Source organism: Lutjanus erythropterus, chromosome 6 (assembly GCF_056507025.1).
Source record: "Lutjanus erythropterus isolate fLutEry1 chromosome 6, fLutEry1.hap2, whole genome shotgun sequence".
NCBI lineage: Eukaryota > Metazoa > Chordata > Actinopteri > Lutjaniformes > Lutjanidae > Lutjanus > Lutjanus erythropterus.
In genome coordinates, this window is record NC_139322.1 from 22489630 (window position 1) to 22507488 (window position 17859).

The window sequence follows — 17859 nt, forward strand, 5'->3', positions numbered from 1 at the left end:
GAGCAGACTAAAATAAATGGATCATCATTTAATTTTCTCACTTGCCCCTCAAGGCTTCTGTAAGTTTGATGATTGCTTATTTAGTCCTGAATATTTAATATTATAGAGGAAATTTTAAGATTTGATACACAGTTTTCAGGGGCTTTAATCTGAAGTGAGTCTCTTTTAATCATCCGTCAACATCTTTGCATTTGTTAGCGTGAATCTTATTTTATTTCGGAGTAATATGTACAGACACAGTCGGTTTTTTTGAAACTTAAAAAAAAATATGTCATCGACATTTGGATTAATGTGTTATATCCCAAAATGTTGTTGTAACTGTTGAGTAAGAACACCCAGACACTTGTGAATATGGGTTTGTACAGCAAAAACTGTTACTGTGAACTAGGATTAGAAGAAATTTGAACTCGTCGTTCAATTGTCAGCAAAACAGACCCAAGAGTTTTCTGTCGGTCATCCAGTCTCTGCCTTCTGTCGTGCCACTGCTTTCTAACACTGACCACAGGGACAACATGCAGATATTCTGTCGAGACACAGCGTGGTATAAATGCTGCTCAGGCAACACACTGTTTGTAAATCCTTGTACAATAACAGAGTTTAACAAAAGAAAAATATCAATGGAACAGTATTGTCTATTACATTAACCGTATACAGTTGATGCATCACTACTGGTTGAGTCTGGACCAAATGTAGACTCTTATATGATGTGGTAGATTTTCAGTACCATTAGTAAAAGATACATACAGTACAATGCCATCAGTTCCACTTGTGCCTCATGTTGAGTGATGGAGCTTAAATGTGTGCAGTTATATAATTAGATTTGTTCCTTAACACTTCTGGTTGTGTCAAATTATCTGTAGAAACCCTGTTACATGTTTCCGTGGAGAGAGGAGGAGGAGGAGTGTGGTTTCTTTCACTTGTGACTTATAATATATTCCTCATGGTCTACCATAGTGGCCTTATGTTTAATAAACAACAGGAAATCTCACTTCATCTTCATTAGACTCCAGCTCCGTTGCTACGCTGATCCAGAGGTCTGTAATTCTGTATAAGCACACTTGTACGTATGTAGCACAGTACAATATTCTGATCAGATTGTTCCTTAAAGGGATAGTTCTGATTGTTTGAAGTTGGGTTGTGAGGTCTGTTGTCGGTATATTTCCTACAGTAGATGACGGCCAGCACAGCACCAGTTTGGGGAAGCAGTAGGAGTGTAGGAGGCAATATAATGTTGTGGACAGAACCCAGGTAAAACGTATTTTAGCAACTTAAAAAAGGCCCACCTAAAACAATCACTACACTAGAAACCTCTTATAGTTATCTGTGTTTTCTTTTTCTTTATTTCTCATGCATATTATCATCTAACTTACATTTGCATATTTATTCCATGTATATAAAATAATGAAACGGCTTTGCTACTTTTTACTGTTTCAAAATGCAGTACATAATTACTTTGCAAATTAAATGACTCTACCGTGTATAGTTCACATACTCTAATACTGTAATTACTATAATACAGTCCAAGGCGTACTGTAGTTTCACTGTTGCATCTTTGTGGCTAATGTTTCAGGAGTAAAGTTAAAAAGATAACTTTTCTGTAGTTTTAAAATTGTTTTCCATAAGTTGTCATGCATTAAAGGACCAAAAATGAACACAACAGGATTTCTTGATAACCAGGAGCAAATTATTTAAACAGTTTGTTTAGAAATTATTTGTGTGACAAGAATTTTGATCTATATAAGCTGTTGATCACTGGAACCGTAACAATTATTTAAGTGGTTTTTACTGTATGAGTTTAAGTGTACGCTATATTTGGAATATTTTCTCTTCACCTCTTCACCTTGGTGTCAGAGAGCCTTCTACAATGAAAACCCACTGTAACATAAGTCAGATATCGCTCTCTGCAACAGTGACAGTAATTTTACCTCACAGAACACAGAACAATTGCTGGTCTACTGCTGCTTCAATTGGTTAGTTAGCTCGAGTTGTTGTGTGACTTTAGTCTTTTAAAAGGATGTGTGGGATTCACACAAGTCACACACTAACACAAACTAACTAACCGGACAAGGCAGTGGAAGGCCAGCAATTTCCATCTTCTTTGAAATAAAGTTACTGTTTTTGCAATAGAGGGGTCTGGTTGCTTTGAAGAGAGATATTGTGCTTATATGATGGTTGTTTCCTGTTAGAAAAGGTCGTCTGAATAAATATAGCATACATTGAATTGATTTTTTTTTAGCTGGGCCTTTTTCTAGGTGTCTGGAAAACCATTTTGCTGCTGTCCCTGTTCACAGCAGTACATTGCTTAGCTTCCTACAATGAGATTTCTGCTGCTTCTCCGAACTGGCGTCATGTGGACGGCCATCTACTGTAGGTAGCACACTGACTACCTGACTGTACCTCACAACCCTACATCACATATTCTAAACTATTCCTTTAAACCCTTTTTATGTATATGACATGCATATGCATCATGAAATAGCTGTTAACCAATAGTGAAACATTATTATTTTGATAATTCACCTTTTGATCCTCATTTCCTGTTTTCCCTGTTGTATATACTCAAATGTGACGGAGAAGCACACAGCACATCAGTTTCATATCTCGCCATTATGGATTGTATAGGTGAGTGTGATGGTTTTAAACCCAGTCCAACTGTCAGATGTTGTGTGTGTGTGTGCGTGCGTGTGTGTGCGTGCGTGTGTGATATTGCATCATGTAGGCATGTGTTTCTATGCAGAAATAGAAATAAAATCCATCCCCCCCCTGGTGTAGAAGATAAAATCTTGTCATTTATGTACAATTTTATCCTCATTCACAGTTTGCATCAGAGAATCTACATTTTTTTTTCTAGTAACTGCACAGTTTGTGGCTGTATGGAGCTGCTGCTGTGTCATGTACTGTAAGGGCTATTTATAGCGGTGACACAAGTGGAGTCTGGTGGTTGATCCTGTGCTAACTCAAAGTGGTGTAACGGCAGTCTCAGCCGTGCCTTCTGCTCTCCTGTGCCTCCATGATTATGTACCGAAGGTGTAGATGGCATACAGAACACATCTCCATGGAGATTTGGGATGACAGGCAACACTAATTAGTGCTCGGCTGCCTCCATCTCCCCCTCCCTCTGTCTTTCACACGCAGAGAAACACCACTCTCCCTCTCCATACTCACGCACACGCACTCATCTCAGCTCAGCTCAGCATGATCATTACTGCTGTTGCCCATGTGGAGCATTTTGATGTTTAGGGATGTATTGTGCAGTGCACTGTGGCAATGAAGGGGAGGGGAGGGAGGGGGTCAAAATGTCACGGGTGACTCGAAACCATCAAGGCTGCATGAATATGAAAGCAGACACCATGTGTTCACACAAAAGCAGACAGCAGTCTTTTACCAAAGCTAAATGTGGACTGAGAGACTGATTGGTCAGATAGAAGCAGATGACAAGCTGCTCTTATTCTGTCTGTCAAACACAGCATGTGGCAGCACTGATATTAACTGTTCACTTGAGGAAAGGATGTAAACGTGCACAGAGAAATATTCAGCTCATCTCCACAAACTGCCACGTTATTGCAGTGGTGTACATGAGTCACATCTGTACGTGTGACAAAACCCCAACCTCTGGATCTACATGGCACCATGGATATACAGTGTGTGAAACAATTAACATTTGTGACAGGCTGATTTGCTTGAGGCTTTCCTCATATAAGCATGATGTGTTTATCTTAGGATTTAAAGGGACAGTTCACTAATTCTGTCACTTACTTCTGGTATTATAGTTATTAATTGTGTACCATATCATATTATATATAATAATATTGTTATATTTCTTTCATGATTAAAAAAAAATAAAAATCACAATAACACCAATATTAGGACTTGCTGACATAATGACATCATACCTTTACACACAGCAACAACAAGCATGGCTGAAAATGAAAATATCTTTACTACCAGTTCCTTAGTGGAGGAGTTATTTCCAAAAAGGGGAGTGACTTCAGTAGTGTGGAAGTGGTTTGGTTACAAGAGATCAGATGTACAATAATATGTAAGAAATGCAAGAAGACTGTAACAACAAACATATTTCACCACCTCAAGGATATCGTGATATCATTTCAGCCCTCCAGTGGCAATTTTAAGAAAGGGCATGAGCTGCATGAGGCGTGGCACCAGCATGTCAAAAGTCATGATGCATTCACGGTGAAACAGTTCCTAGAAGGGGTCAATATAGCACATATACATGTATGCATCAAATCTATATTTCAAAAGAAGCACCAGTGGATGTTTGGTGGTGATTGATGAATGATGGGTAAGTGTTTTGCAGCTCAGTATGTGAACAAACTGCCTTTTAATGTTTGGCATTTTTCCTTTATAGCTATTTGAATGTCATGGTCGTACATCACACGTCACATCATAATCACCTGGTGATTTACCAACTGAGGGCACCTCACACTATAGATAACATACAAGACAAATTATCTCACTAACCCTGGAGGGAAATACCACCTTAACAGTCCTCTTTAAACTTATGTACGTCTCTGTGCTCAGAGGTGATAATTGCACAGCTGGATCCTTTGATTTGGTTGAATGCCATATTTTGATGACTCTATCAACACAAAGCAGCCATCATGTTAGTAGCTGATAGTTTTCCACACCTGAATAACTCCATTAGTGCAGGAGCATCTCCTCTCGGGGGGCCAGGAGGAGAGGTGATTGACAGATTCGTAAGGCTGTGATTCATGAAAGGAGATGAGCTTGGGCAGAGGAGAAAGACTCAGAGCTGGAAGTTGAGAGAGAGAATCTGTCAGGGCTTGTCCTGTCATCCTTGATTACTCCCCTTTCATTGTTTCCCCCCCATTCCTTGCTTTATTTTTTGTCCCCTCCGCTGGAGGTTGTCATGACAATATTGAGCACAGTTTCCATGGAGAAATGCTGCGCCCGAGCCATTTCACCATTTCATTCATACGCTGTGGAAAAGAGACCATGTTGACTTCTTATCTTGCCTGGTGGAATAACAAACTTCCACTTATTTATGGGTTCATGAAAATGTTATTTTGAAAGCAGCCTATAATAGACAGTGTGGACTTTCCACTACACATAAGAGATAAGAAGCTCTTGCATGTAACACATAAATTATGTATCATTATTTCATTACTGTGTCCTGCAAAAACTGAGAGCTAATAAAGATATGTGCAAAGTGAGATTTGGATCAATATATTGAACTTATGTTGTGCAAGTCATTCCTTTTAAAATAACAGACACTCCATTTATCTGTTTGCAAAACATGGTTGTTTTTCTATTTTGAATGAAAAGATATTTTCAAACAGTGATAAGACATGTTTACTTCAATTTAAATGACAGGTGTTTAAGATTTAGGGAGATCTAGCAAAATATGGCATAAATAGAATGTAACATCGTATTTGTACATGTGTTTTCATTAATCACCTGAAAATAAGAATCATTGTGGGGTTTTTTTTAACCTTAGAATGAATCCTTTATATCAACAGAGGCCACTGTGTTTCTACTAGAGGTGCACAGAGACATCTTATTGTCTATATCTATCTGTTCAAGCAACAAAATTAACTGTCTCTATATCTGCGGCTGAATAGAAGACCAGAAAAGGTTAAATCATATTTTATTTTCTAACCTAGTCTTCACTGACAATGCAATTGTTCTGCCTACAAAGGTCACTGTATCACTGTATCACTGTATGGAAGGGGAGGGTGAGGTAAGTGGTATTTAGCTGGTTGCAATCTGCAATCTCACCACTAGATGCCAGTAATCCTACAGACTGGTACTTTAAGATTTCAAGTAGAAAGTTCTAATTACTATTTGAATGCTTTTGGGAGGCAAATGGAGTCAATATAACAGTTACAAAGTCATCTTTGGAGGCAGGATTCAACAGCGTTAAAAATCCCAATCCAGTGACAGTAAAGCTACAAAGATGCCAAAGTGTCTTGCATTTATATGTCCAGCTCCACCAGCCTCTTGGGGACCGATGAGACGAGGCAGAGAACAGGAGCACATAGTGGTTGTTATGCAGATGGAGCTTTGGGGCTCTCCATTTTCTGAGTTCAAGGGTCATCCCGATCTGGAGAGCTAACCTCTATTAGCCTCCAGAACTTGAGTGGATGTGGAGCCACAGGATCTCCTTGCTGTCGTCATCACGGGGGGCTGAAGAAGTCATGCTGCCTCTGGACTGAGCTCACAACTCATAATCAGGGATGTTAATTTTCAGATGATTCAGTCTCTGGCGTGTTTCTGCAGTCGACCCTGGGAGACACTTTCAACTCATTTTCACCAGGCAAGAGTTCATTTTCTCTGTTGCAGTAAAAAACATCAAACAAGCTGTAAGAAACTCAAGTAGTGTGAACTGTGCCACCTAAAGATTTTTACAGCTGAAACCAATTGAAATAGAATCAAACTAGGGATGTACTCTTTTTACTCTTTATTAAACTGAACTGCTAAAACTTTCCCACAGATCCTAATTTGACTTTTGAAAAGTAGCCTTTTGGCTAATTCTGGTATATTTATAGTAATGTTTAATAATATGTACTTTCCCTGGAAAATTAATTAATCTTAATTAATGAAGCCCACACCCCTGTCACATGTAGTGGGAAAAACAGCATGTGAGTCCCCTGAAAAGACCGAATATCTCCGGAATCAGCCGATAGATAATATCCCTTCACTACAGGTGAGTTGGCGAATGCCAGGTCTTCATTTCCCCTTTTTTCCATTTATTTCTTCTTTCACAAACTTTTGGTGTTTGATTTTCTGTTTGAGCATGGACCAAACAACTGACACCTGTCCAGAGATCTCTAATTAACTTTGATGGGGAGTTGATTTACTCTTTTTACTCTTTACTAAACTGAACTGCTAAAACTTTCCCACAGATCCTAATTTGATTTTAGGGTTTAGAGGGTTTAAGAGGGTTTGCTCGGGCCAAGGAGGAGTATCGGAGATACTGAACTGAACGAACTGAGTTCTTTTTTGCGTTTATTGCTGAAGACCTGAAAAGTTGTGTTTTTATGTTGAACTCTGAAGAGTTTCAGGGAATATTTATTTTGGACTTAATTGAAAATGACTTTCTCTGTCTTTTCTCTTCTGTCCCATTAATACACTGATTTATACTGAACTGACTTGCTGCATTGTCACCCTGATTATTTGTGTGCTGTTGTTCTGGTGGTTCATTTTTATGAAAAGTGGGTTTATGGCAGAGTGTATTCATGCATCCATGTTGGGGAATAACCTTTTAAAGCTGCAAACAGGAAATTGTGAGATGAACTCTGGCTGGCAACATAAAAAGCAATGATGAAATATTTTGCTGACAATCAGTACATTGTAGTGATTTTTTGCAAAAGGTTGAGCAAGGAGAAGTAATGAATGACAACTATTCAGACTACCATGATCTAAACATCTTTTCATAGACAAGGCCTCATTCAACGTTTTTTTCCTGTAATTAGAGATATAGTTACCCACATCCATCTTTTTAGACATGTTTTCTTATCGTTCCAGTCTACTGACGTATATTTTCTGTTCTTTCAGATGATCTTCGCTGTTGTCACTAACATAGAATTGAACGGCTCACTCCAGAATCTTTCGGGCCTCTTGACTCTTTCAGCTGCTGTCACAATTAGGCTATTTTTAATGCAGTGAAACACAAGGTTATGAGACATCTCTGAAAATAATTAATATTATTGTGGTTGGCATTATTTTCAAACCATTATGTGCATTCTGTGTATAGACAATCCTTATTTCTTAATTCAGGTTTATTATATACATGTTTAGCTCTATTGTCATTTTTTTTTATACATAGTTATTAAAAACACTGGTTAAAGTTTATAGTTTCATCACCTTTTCATTTGGGACAATAAAGTAAAATATAATGCTTCCATTCTTGTCACAAATGTTAACCAGTGTGTGTGTGTGTGTGTGTGTGTGTGTGTGTGTGTGTGTGTGTGTGTGTGCGTGCGTGCGTGCGTGTGTGTGTGTGTGTGTGTGTGTGTGTGTGTTTACATGCATACACACACAGTACTGTGCAAAAGTTTTAGGCAGGTGTGAAGAAATGCAGTAGTCAAAAATATAAAATGTATATATTTTTTTAAATCAATTTACGAAATGCAAAGTGAGCAGAAGAACAGAAGAAAAATCTAAATCAAATCAATATTTGGTGTGGCCACCCTTTTCCTTCAAAACAGCATTAATTCTTCTAGGTACACTTGCACACAGTTTTTGAAGGAACTCAGCAGGCAGGTTGTTCTAAACATCTTGGAGAACTAACCACAGATCTTCTGTGGATGTAGGCTGTCTCAGATCCTTCTGTCTCTTCCTGTAATCCCAGACAGACTTGATGATGTTGAGATCAGGGCTCTGTGGGGGTCATACCATGTTGTTCTTCTTTACACTGAAGATGGTTCCTAAAGGCATTGGCTGTATGTTTGGGATCATTGTCCTCCTACGGAATAAATTTGGGGCCAATCAGATGCCTCCCTGATGGTATTGCATGATGGATATGTATCTGCCTGTATTTCTCAGCACTGAGGACACCATTGATCCTGACCAAATCCCCAACTCCATTTACAGAAATGCAGCCCCAAACTTGTAAGGAACCTCCACCATGCTTCACCGTTCCATTAAATCCCACATTTGCGTAGCTTCGTTACAGTCACGTCCTCACACACTCTCCTATCTGTCAGACTCTTGGAGGCAGTCAGAATGATTTTCTCTGACATTTTTCAGACTGTCATTTTAAGCTCCTAATGTGTGACACTGGTAACTCTTAGATGCTGGACAGATGATTCAGTCTCTGGCGTGTTTCTGCAGTCGACCCTGGGAGACACTTTCAACTCATTTTCACCAGGCGAGAGTTCATTTTCTCTGTTGCAGTAAAAAACATCAAACGAGCTGTAAGAAACTCAAGTAGTGTGAACTGTGCCACCTAAAGATTTTTACAGCTGAAACCAGTCGAAATAGAATCGGACTAGGGATGTACTGAATGATCGGCCCTGACCAGTGACCAGCTGGTCAGGGTCACGTATCCGATTTTGAACCAGTCAAGTTCACACTCATATGCCGCATGATGGTCACATCATCCACACAGTGACACAGACAGTAACGTCACAGCCACACAAATTCAAACACTTGCTTGTATGAAGTCGGTGTTAGCGATAGATTCCAAGAAAAGGATAAAGAGAAGACAGACAGTCTACAAGGAGACAGAGCAGCTGATGGTGTTTCTATACAGCTGTTAACTTTGCAGTTCTTCAGGATAATGTAGCACACATAATGTAATTCACAGACTCCACTTCTGACTGAAGTATAAACAGCGTGTGTTAGCACGTCTCCTTAAACATTTTCTCATCCAGACTCATTTAACTTCTGTTTTTCTCATTGCAAAGTTTTACTAACAACTAACAACAAGTTTAATTACAAGTACTGAGTTCACCTAACTCAGTTTTTATTAACTTGTTATTAACACGCATTTTAAATAAGTTACTTGTACTTTGAGGTTGAAAAAGCTGCCAAACTCAGTGTGCTTGAGTTGGGTTCACTTAAACAAACCAAGTACTTAGATGTTATGCATTTTTCAGTGGTGAAATGTAACTAAGTACATTACTCTTCTACTTAAGTATCCCACAAATTAGAGCCACTTTACATAAGTGAGAATGAAAAATGCCTCTAAAACAAATTGTCTCAAAAAAAAAAACAGTAAAAACAGTGAAAGTAAAAAACAGACTCATCTGGTCTCTGTAGAGCCTGTTAGTCTTTATTTAGATCCGGGCTGCCCAAACTGGGGCGCCTGGACCAAAGTTGGCTCACTATAATGTTTGATTCAGCCCACCAGATGTTTCTAGCTTTAATTATATGAATATATAAATTGTTATTTATGCTGTTTTACTTTTGTCTGTCATCTCAACTTTCCAGTCTACCTTCACCTGTCTTGTTCAATAAAGGCAAAATACCCCAAAATAATATAAAAAACTCTTTAAATAGGATTCTTTATTATTAATTATTTTTCATAATCTGAGCAGGATAGAGCAGGATAGAGCAGGATAGAGCAGGATAGAGCGACTCTTTGTACAGGAAGTTAATGGAATTTGGGATCTTAGTATCATTTTGTATCTGGGTCACAAATGTTAACCAGTTTTGACCCAAAAGTGTGTGTGTGTACATTGTTACGTTCCACAGTGTCTGTGTGGTGTTGTACTCTCCTGTGCCCAGGTTCTAGCCTCATCAGCTAGCACGATACTCGTTGTCTTTGTCTTTGTCCATGTGTCCTGCCTATATTCCTCAGCACTGAGGACACCATTGATCTTGACCAAATCTCCAACTCCATTTACAGAATTTTCAGCCCCAAACTTGCAAGGAACCTCCACCATGCTTCACTGTTGCCTGCAGACACTCGTTATTGTATCACTCTCCAGCCCTTCGGTGAACAAACTGCCTTCTGCTATAGTCACATATTTTAAATTTTGACACGTCAGTCAAGAGCACCTACTGCCACTTTTCTGCACCCCAATTCCTCTGTTTTCATGCATAGTTGAGTCACTTGGCCTTTGCTTTTTGGCCGCAATTCTTCTATGAAGACCACTTCTGGCCAGACTTCTCTGGACAGTAGATGGGTGTACCTGGTTCCCACTGGTTTCTGCTAGTTCTGAGCTGATGGTACTGCTGGACATCTTCCGATTTGGGAGGGAAGTAAGCATAATGTGTCTTTCATCTGCTGCACTAAGTTTCCTTGGCCGACCACTGCGTCTATGGTCCTCAGTGTTGCCCGTTCCTTTGTGCTAGAACAGCACATCCCGAAACCCCAGTCTGTTTTGAAATCTTTGCCTGGGTGTGTTATGTGTTTGTCACTTTCTACTTGTAGCCTACTCCACCACATTTTATGAGAAAATTAAATTTTTAAGTAGTCCTAAATGTAGGCAATACTAATAAATAAAAATCTTGTATGCAAAATACTGTAAGAACTTATAAATGATCATGTTTCATCATAAACTAAACTAAGTGCAGCTAAAATGATCAGTTCATTAATTAATCAGAAAGATTTGGCATCTACTTTTGCCCTTTTATTTCACAGCATAATAATAGAAAGTGATTGTGAATATCATGCCACTTTTTTAAGGCATTATAATACCAACATTTTACACATGAATAGTCCGTCTTGTTCATTAGTTTTCTTTGGCTTGTTTTAAAACATTTTCAGTGGACATCTTTCAAGCAAAGAGACCGGTGAAGGATCTGCTTCCTCTGCCCCACATATCACCAACATGTGGTCACACTGCTGCAATGTGACTAACACGGATAAAAATGTACAACCCAGGACTTTGAACAGTCCCCTTTCCTTCTGAACATTTCACACAAGTGTCTGGGATGCCAGGGGATCAACGGTTCAACTTAACCGGGGTAATGTAAGTTCTCATTTGCCATTGCAATATAATAATATTGCAAAAATTTCATTCTCGCATTGATTGATTGTTTTTGCGTTTTAAAGCATGCCTTCTACTTTGAACACTTTTTGTAAATTCCTCACCTTTTGGCAAACTTGCCATTCTAAGTTCAAAACGAGAAAAAACAGTCAGCGGCTACATCGGTGTGGATCTGATGAGAAACTGGGTGGGGGGTTGGTGATGAACGGTGTTCAGTTCACAGTATTATCTTATGAAGCTTTGCACAAGCAAGTTTTGCACACTCAAGTAAACAAGTTAGTCTAACTTTTGTGAACTTAAAATACACAAGTTAGTCTAAATAGTGTGCACTCACAATTGAATTAGTTTAAGTATTGTGCACTCACAATATACAGGTAAGCGTAAGTACTGTGGGCTCAAAATAAACAAGTTAGTCTAACTATTGTGCACCCACAATTAACAAATTAGTTTAAGTATTTTGGACTCAAAGTAAACAAGTTACTTTTATTTTAAAATCTCAAATTTACTTAACTTAGTTTTTTTGAGGCAATGAGTTTGCATTATTTTTTTGGAGTACACCCAACCTATTAGATTTTACAGTGCATGGTGTCAATCTCTAGTTTGTTTATATCTGCTTCCGTATTAGATCACATGAAATCACATTCCCTATGAGATCTTGTAAGATTGTACTCCCTCCCTCCTCATCTTATATAACTTATTTACATAGTTTTTATCATCCTTGCAATCAACAGTAACAACATTGCACTGAGTTAACAGCAGAGATCCGGCAATGTAGCAGTGTCACTCAATATAAGTCTTACAGGGTAAGAAACATGAACAGTCAGATAATTATACGTGATGATGACACTTGTGTTTCTTCGCCTGTTGTAGCAATATTTCTGCCTTCCTGAGTCTGGATAATTAGTGAGAGAAATGTTATTGTAACCATCAGAATTATGAAGATGAGGGCAAAACAATAAAAAAAACAATTATATTTGTTTTTTCATCAAATAATAAATCAGTTTTTTTTAATTAAACTTAGACAAAAATGTCTGTTTGCAGCTAAATTGTCAGCAGGGCACCAAATGTCAAAATTTTTCACGAGCGTTCTGCCAGAGTGCTTCATGATCTGACTGTCGAGTGAAAAGCCCACTGACCATAACAACAAAACCCAAAATAATAAGTGAAACCAATCCAGCCCTGCGAGCGGGGATGGAGACGTAATGATCTGTGAAGAGCAGAAGAATTATTTCTCGGTCAACTATCCTAAAGGGACTTTCCCTCCGCCGCAGAAGCATTATGTGTTCAGCAGGCCAGTCTCCTGTGGGCCACTAATGGACAGCACTCCCTATTCTCCTGTGCCCCCGTGTGTGTGTGTGTGTGTGTGTGTGTGTGTGTGTGTGTGTGTGTGTGTGTGTGTGTGTGTGTGTGTGTGTGTGTGTGTGTACAGGGGAGGCAGAGGGAGAGGGGTAAAAAGTGGGAGCTTCATCAGCATCAACCCTGGTGGACTATACATCACACCAGTTCCTCCTCTCCTGCCTACCTTCATACAATGATCACACCAACAACAACACACCAGCTGAACACAGATCTGAACCAGCACTTTAATCCTGGCTGGTTATGGGTAAATTATATATAATGCCACTATAGTCCAGGCATTTTGCCCCAAAGTGTGGGTCAACCTCTGTAAAACTGCAACACGAACAAACTCAACAGATCTTATTTTCACAATATGCTCTTAATGACAGAAAAAAAAAATCATATGAATGGAAAGTTTTGAAAATCACCTAAATACGATGCCACCAAAAATGCCTTTTTAGTACAGATGTTTTGTCAGAAAAAAGACGTGAACCTCGAACAAAATACATTGTACAACAGAAAATCTGGAAAATGATGATTACTCTTAAAAGTCTCCTCTATAAATGTAAGACATCTTAAGAGATCTAAGTGGTGGTACAAAGGTGTTTCTTAACCACACTCTGGTATCACCTTTACTTCCTAAAATAATAGGGCAAAGTAAATCGAAAGTTATCCATATAAACATTGACATTGATTAACATAAATTTAAAACAAAATAATTTAAATATAATTTAAAACTTGATGAAGATTATGGTTGGGTATCAGTAATTAATACTTTTAATGTATAGATTGAAATAATGCAAGTTAGTATTGAAACTTATCCAGTCAAACAATATCTGCATTCAATCCTTTTGGTACCTAAATGTAAAAAGCTGACAGGTTATATGTTTTTTCTTGCACTCAGTCACCGCAAGTGTGAAACCTTAATAAAAAGGAATTGAATAAAATACTCTATTGGTATCTGTATTTCACTTTCACTTTAAGGGTACTGGTATTGGTGCTGGTATTGTAATATTTTAAACAATACCCATCCCTAATGAACATAAACTTTAACATGTTAGCTTTTCAGTAAAATCTGTTTTCACTACAACAACATTACAACAAAATGAACTCATCAACTCATTTCGACCCAATTATGCATCTAAGGGTCAAGAATTTCCTTTTGTATGTGCAGTGTAGTGCATACAGCATTTCTCATGTAAAACACAGTTTCTGGTTGGTTGTGGACGGCTCTGAACCCTTTGTGTGGACATCAGTCAAGCAGACATTGTGGCATCGCAGATTTAAGTATTTCTCAATGCTTCCCCCGCTCTCAGATTTCTTAAGACTTTAGATGTCTTTTGATTTATGTTACATTTATGAAACTGGAACAGTTGAAAGAGTTTCTGTTGCAATATGTGTGGAGCCATGTCACATAATGCTTGTACTACAACTCGCACTGCAAAGTACTGATGCAGTTAACTTAATGCGACGCCAAGAAAAGGCCAAGAACAGTCATCAGGACATATGGGAAACAGCTGAGTCCATCACAAACAGTTTGTGACTAAATTAATACAAGAAAGGTTTGATCTGTGATATATTATTGCTGATTAATACGCCTCCACATAGAAGACAGATATTATTAATAAAACATGTCCATGAAGCCCATTAATGATTTTATGTGTTGTTTTTGTTTTTAGGACTGGGTATAAATGCCTGCATTTGCGATTAATTGCTTTTCTGTTCCCATCAGCTGTCCAGAAGACTCAGATGTTGTGCATCCACATCTTAATGAGTGATCGAGGAGCAGCTTGCCAGCCAATGGAAAGGCCAGGCAGCAGAGCCGCTTCATTATAAGCTCATTTGGCCTCGACCGGGGGAGGAAAATATGAGAAAGTGGTGTCTGGATTTGTCATGGGGAATGTAGTTCATACAGCTGTGTTTCCAGAGCATGTTTGTGGGGATCCTTGTGTTGCAAAATAATGCTGTACTGTAATGTATTATTAGCACATTATAATGCATTTATAAGGCTAAGTAAAACTCTGGAGAAATGTCTTTAATCATGCATGGCAAACAATCGCAAGGTTCATAAAGTGGTGGAGATAATTTATTATAATTTCATTCATAATGCGTTATATCTCCAAAAAGTGACAACAGTGTTTGAAAGAAGAATCAGAGTTCCTGGGGTTACACAGCACATTATAAGTACCAGAAGTTTTATTATAAAGACACATAGCTGCTCTCATGTATTATAATATATAAATACAAATTTTCATGTATGGCTATAAAAATTGGACACCTTGATACATCTGAACATTTATAATGAGTTTTATGAAGCCTTATAAAGGCATAATATCTTAGAGGGTGTTACAAAATTATCCATATTTACATGAATAGCTAAACATTTTTGCAGTGTTAGATGAGAAGATTGATACTAATCTCATGTCTGTCCATTAAATATAAGGCCACACTCAGCCAACAGACGGAGGAGACTAGGACGTCACTGCGCCTGGTCATCAAGTAGTCCTGCCGATAACTGTGTAAAACCACAACGTGTAACTGTCACTCTTTAAACCCACAGTACAGATTAAATGAATGAGATATCTAGTGTTAATTAGTCAGCTTGCCAGTCCTTTTGCTAAGCTAAGCTAACCAGCTAACAAGTTTAATATTTACCATACAGACATGAAAGTGACATGAAATTGTTGTGTGACAATTCATTCAGTATATTGAGCCATTACATGTTGAACTTCCTAAAAAAAACTGTAAATCCTTTCAGAACTGTAATATGTGACATTTAAGCATTACAATGTGAAAATAAACAACCAGACAACCAAACAAACAAACTCTACGAGACTTGTGTTATATGTTTTGTTGAGCTGTCTACTCATATTATCCTAAATGTTTTCAACAATACTGAAACGCAGTGAAATCCATAATTTATTCAAGGCAACAGTGCGTTTCCTGCTAGACGCTACCAGTTAGGTGCTAGAACTTCCAGGAAAATACAACATACTATATGTCAAAGATTGAGGAAGGAAGCCAGTAAATGTGACTAAATGTAAACTTTAGTTTATATTATGTCATCCATGAACATGATTCATGCCAGAGTCATGTCAGATAAATTTTTAGCAGCTATAGTGGATGTTTTAAAGTGAATAAAAACAACTCCCATGATCCCACGGCACTTCACAACCTCATCAAACTACATCTTTTGTTATTGTTTCAATGTGAGAGAGACCCCTTATGGTAGAAGTTACATATTGTACTGTATGTTTAAACCATTTCAGAATATAACAGTTCCCCTAAATAATCAAAAATAACAATAAATAAATAAAAACAAAATAAAATCACTATAGATTTCAAATAGCTGAAAATTTTATTACACAGTTAGCTCATATTTGCACATCTCATACAACAACATGGATTTTAACATTCAATATAAGATTAAATATGTGTTTTATATGTTTCATTTTTCATATTTGTGAAATGAAGATCTACATATAAAATAAGAATAACATACATTGGTATTTTGCATAAGAGAAAACTATGAGCTATAGCCTAATTTGACCCTTGTGTGCTCCACTTTTACCCTCCTCAAGCTTCCTGACTGTCGAACAGTTTACTCCTGTTCCTGCTCTGGAAGTCTCAACATTCAACTTTCACCAAGTGACCTGGCAGATTGGATTTGTGCCAGCTGGTGACAAAATAAAAAAAAATAAAAATCTGCTGCTTCTTTTTTTTGCTTTTCTGAGAAGTCAACCCCTCGTACATAGATATCTCCCAGGTGGATTGTGAATGTAAATAGTTGGACAATGATGAGGTGCATTTCCAAGAAACATTTATATATCCTGAACAAGCCTATAAACAATATCATCAATCAGAGTGACAAGTGACCAACTGACTGTGACCATTTTTGGGTGACATTTTCACTATCTTTGTTTTGAATCCGGAGTAAAATGAGCAGCAGGAAAGTTTTATGAAAGTTTGAACAGAGTGACAGCCTCTCAGTTCTCTACTACCATTTAGTAAATTCATGGGGGGATGATGTTCCTCTCAGAGGGGAGGGGTGTCTTGTGTACAGTAAGAGCCTGGCCATTATGTCTATAAAGACAGGCGGGAAATAACACAGCCATTAGTATGTGCATTTCCCTCTTCACTATGCCCTCTCTGCCTCTGCGATACAGCGCCCATTTAGATACATTCCCATGCAGTCACTTCCTGACACTTTGAAAGGGAATAATTAAAAAATGGAAGACAGAAGTGAAAAGTAGGAGCTCATGAATATTTATCGCTCCTGTGACGTCCCTAAAAAACACTTCTGAACGTGCTGTCATGGGCTAACGTGACAGACTATCATCTCTTTACAGTAACACTACATTGCACGCTTCCGATCTTACAGTATGTCATTATTTATGCATAATGAAGTCTTAACATCATTCTCAAATCAATGAAGAGTTAGAAAATGAGAACGTGTTGTTTCTCAGCAGCCGACTAATCAGCAGCCACTGTTCTTCAGCTGTCATTACGGACAGGGAGTTTCAGAGCCGCACTCCAACAGAATGGCTGAATGGGTGCAATCAACCCTTCTGACTGACCAGCGCACACTAAATGGCTAATGCATTAGTGATGAGGCCATCCCCAGGTAGGTGCATGGGAATCATTAAGGCGCCATCGTCATCAGAGCATCAAAGACTTATTGTACCATCCTCAACTCTTCAATATACAATGTGAAGATGTTAAATATTTTATATAGCTCTCTATTTACTGATTGCAGCTGTGTCAAGTAACCTGTGATTGCATGTGGGTGGATTGTCTGACTTTAAGCTTGGTTTTAGGAGGCTTTAGGAGGGCTTGACGAAGTGAAATAAAAGAGCCGTAGGTTGGACTTAAGTTGGACTTACATAAAAAGGGTCTGTTTTTGCAAATTAAAACAAGACTAGACTTAACAAGTCTACTCTAAGGGCACATTCAGACAGAATAGGGAGTTGCTGTAAAAACGTCAGCCATTCATTTGAATAGAAGTCAGTGTTAGGCAAGTTACTCAGGCGGTGTAATAAGTAACTTTTTACTCATCATACTTTAAAAAGTTATAACATTGTTTTACTTATTACTTGGTGTC